This window comes from Wyeomyia smithii, chromosome 1, assembly GCF_029784165.1.
Source record: "Wyeomyia smithii strain HCP4-BCI-WySm-NY-G18 chromosome 1, ASM2978416v1, whole genome shotgun sequence".
Taxonomy (NCBI): domain Eukaryota; kingdom Metazoa; phylum Arthropoda; class Insecta; order Diptera; family Culicidae; genus Wyeomyia; species Wyeomyia smithii.
In genome coordinates, this window is record NC_073694.1 from 17,746,258 (window position 1) to 17,749,720 (window position 3,463).

General features: G+C 40.1%; 1 long non-coding RNA gene across 1 annotated transcript; it reads right to left on the reverse strand.

The window, feature by feature from the left end:
* Nucleotides 1–463: 463 nt before the first annotated feature.
* Nucleotides 464–3,214, reverse strand: LOC129718852 (uncharacterized). The gene is made up of 3 exons (XR_008727063.1): nt 2,792–3,214; nt 2,191–2,258; nt 464–2,121 (listed from the first exon to the last, which is right to left on the reverse strand). It is a non-coding gene; the product is annotated as an uncharacterized LOC129718852 (long non-coding RNA).
* Nucleotides 3,215–3,463: the final 249 nt, after the last annotated feature.

Here is a 3,463-nt window from a genome sequence, read left to right on the forward strand (position 1 = left end):
TGTGGTTACTGTTGTTCGTTGCTGCAGGGAACGGAAACCCCCTGCGGGGGAAAGATTCGTTGGTTAATCTGGTGCAAGATTTTACCGGATAGGAGTTAAGGGTGACACGGAATACCGTTCTTCGGTAGGGAATGACACGGACTAGCTGGTGCGTAACGAAGAGCATGCATATGATTAAAATATAGATATACGCATTGAGGTTAAGCAGAAGGGCGACTAGGAAGAGGGTGACGGATTTTTTCCCCGCTCCATTTCATTTTCATTTACCTGTGACAAAAGGGAAGACTTTTCAAGCCTGCATAATGGAATCTAAATTAAGAGCATATGCGTTATTGATGATGGTATTTATTGATTATTTGCTATTTCTGTTCAGTAAACCTGGAACAGGCATGAAAATAATTGAATATAATTTCATATAAATAATCATTTTAACGTACACATGAAAAATCTTCACTTGAGAGACGATAGTTGGCGCCTCAATTTGGATGCTTGGATTAGTTTGCGATTGGCCGCAAAGATAGCGTTGCGATGTCAATTTATTTTCTCAAGTGATAGAGGTTCGCGGCTTCCAACAAAGTTGCAGTTCATAAGATTTTATGAAACTTCGTAGAAAACACAGAGTTTCTATCCCTTTAAATTTTAAAATATACAAGTTTAGAATTTATCAGAATTTCAAAAAAGGTTTGGAGGTTAATAAATATTCAGAGTAAATAACCATTTATTTAGACTTAACGAAATCTTAAGTTATATTTGAGATGCATTCTTTCCTATTCTACATTCTCGTTCTTCTCGTTTATTTCTGTGTTATTCAGAAGTAATTCAACCAGCTCTCGTATAACAATACTACAATCTTATATTTTTAAGTCAATAAGATATGTTTTCCAATAGTTTGAAGGAGTTACCTTCTCCCATAATGATCCTTCGATAATAATAACTTAGTAACAAATAAATACTAATTATATTACGAATACGATAAGTAAAAAGAAAAATTATAACATTAAAAATAATAGCACAAATCTTAAACATTCAAAAAGCTGTTACAATCAGTGCAGAGTCATCTACCAAAAAGAAAATATTAACAGCAAACACCATAAAACTATTCCAGATTGGTTAATATTTCATAACCTCGCAGACGTGAAACACCAGCTAAAAAGAGCAAAAAACCAGGCAAACTTCATCTTTCCTCTAGCAGCTCCCATGTAGTACTCAAATCAAGGAACTAGACGACAGTGGAAAAAACACTATCTTTCAACAAATTACCCCTATATTTTCCGCCCGTTTCGTGCAGTCTGCAATCGACCGTTTAACTTACAGAGGCTCCTCCTCTAGTTGCCAACAGCAGCAGCACCACCGCTGTTGGAGTAGGAAAATTTTACATAAAGTGTTGTTTTCATGATCATGACACACCCCACCACGCTGCAAAGGAAAGAGCAAACGGATGACTCGACACCGCGGATGGCCACTTGCTTGAATATTTCACGAGAGGATGTCATCCGATGTTTTCACTGGACGCTGGAGCAGCTTTCCACGGTATGACATTGCAATGTACACAAAACAACGCAAAAGAAGCTGGGATCGGGAGAATTGCTTCTCCCGCGTGTTGGATGAGAGTGAGAGTCGCGTTTCCCCTCAAACATCCAATCAAAGTGCGCCGATGTGCGCTGCTTCTTATATAGAGTCAAGTACAGTTAGCGAGAGCGCCACGTGCTGTCAATGTTAGCCTACTATACGATTCATCACCGACAGTGGGGACGGTTTGGTTCATTCAACTAGGCCTGAAACACATTGCGTCTCCATTCATCGTTGATTGATTCTAGTAACAAACCGCAACCAGGCAGCGGAGAAAGGAAATAAAAAAACACAAAAAAGTAACGATAATCTGCCCTTATCTGCTTTACACTTCGATCGTTTCGCACTAAAGGGAAAAACCCGCGTCGGGATAACCGGCCACAAACATGTTATTTGCGGTGTTTGCCACATCATCAGCTTGCTGGCGAATATCGCGGCCAGAGTTGGGGGGCCAGCAGCAATGCCAGGAATGTTGAACCCGTGCGAGATTCGTTCGATTTTATCCTTTTTGGCGCGTCCGACGGCAGCTGGCAGTTTCAGTGGCTGTTATACCTATTAAAGGAAACGTGAGAATCAAATCATATTTCAACCCAGATGAAGTGACCGTCAAGCAATGCTAACCATAGAATCTTGGAGTTCATCCAACCATTGATTTATTGTCCTATTTCCGCTTACACCGTGCGCACGTGCTTTAGGTTAAAATGAGAGTATCGAACAAGAAAACAGAAATAAAGGTGAAATAAATTGCGAATTACTTTTCCAACACCGTGCAAACAGCCATAAACATGGGCAGCAGCGATAATGTTCTGAAAGTTTCCCAACCATCTACCGGCAGTTGCTGAAAGGCTTCATCTAGCCAACTTGGATGGCCATTTAATTTTACACCATCGCCGTCGCGCCAGAGCACTGAAACTTGGTGCTCTTTAATAGAAAAAAATCCAAAACTAGAACTTTATTTCTTGTTTTCAAGCTTTCTATTCGAAGCAATTGAATGTCCAACTAATTCCAAAATGTTGTCCATGTCGTCTTCATAGATTAATGTAGATTGTCATAAGTAAAGAAATGAACGAAGTTCGATCCATGAGAATCTTTTGAGAATATAATCACCCTAAATTTCCGTTAAGAAATGACTCTATTTAGACTTGTTTTTATCCACAAGTAATTGCATCATCGCCTACTTAGACTTATTACTCCCAACCTTATAGAATGTGGCATTGCTTACCCAACAGTATGTTTCCAATCTTTCTTTCAACCACATTCCTTTACTGAAGCAAAAAGCGGAACAATTCTCACTTGTAACACTGGTAGCAATTTTCCTTTAACCACGTCGGCAGGTAGGGCTTCACCATCCTCCGCTGGTGATTGTGCAATAGCTTTTTTTTTAAATTTCTCCTATATTCATCCGTTGAAAAAAGAGTTTAAAGCAAGCAAAAATATGCACAGCAGCAAAAAAAAAACAATCCGCATTCTCTAACTCGCGAACTGTTTGTTTTCAATAGAAACCGCGGTTTCAGAACCGCACAGAAAAGTTTTTCTCGGCATTTATTGTTGTTTAACTTTTGTTGTCAATCAAAGGGCTGAAAAGTACACTGAAACCCAACTGGCAAACCGGGCTCCCCTTTTCTGGAATGTCCGTCCGTCCATCCGTCCGCCCGGCCTGCTGTGTTATGCGCACTCAGCATTGCTAGGAAGCCAACGGTTCTACAAAAGCATAAATCATTTAGTTAGAGAAACTCACTCTTTGTAAGTCAACCGATTGGAACAAATTACCACTTGAATGCAGCTCATTGTCGACAATGGGTGCAACAGCTGCCGGCATGCAGGGTTGGCAATAGGTCATCATAACGACCACAGTAGGCCCTGACTCCGGCATAGTCTTGAACTAAATAGATTT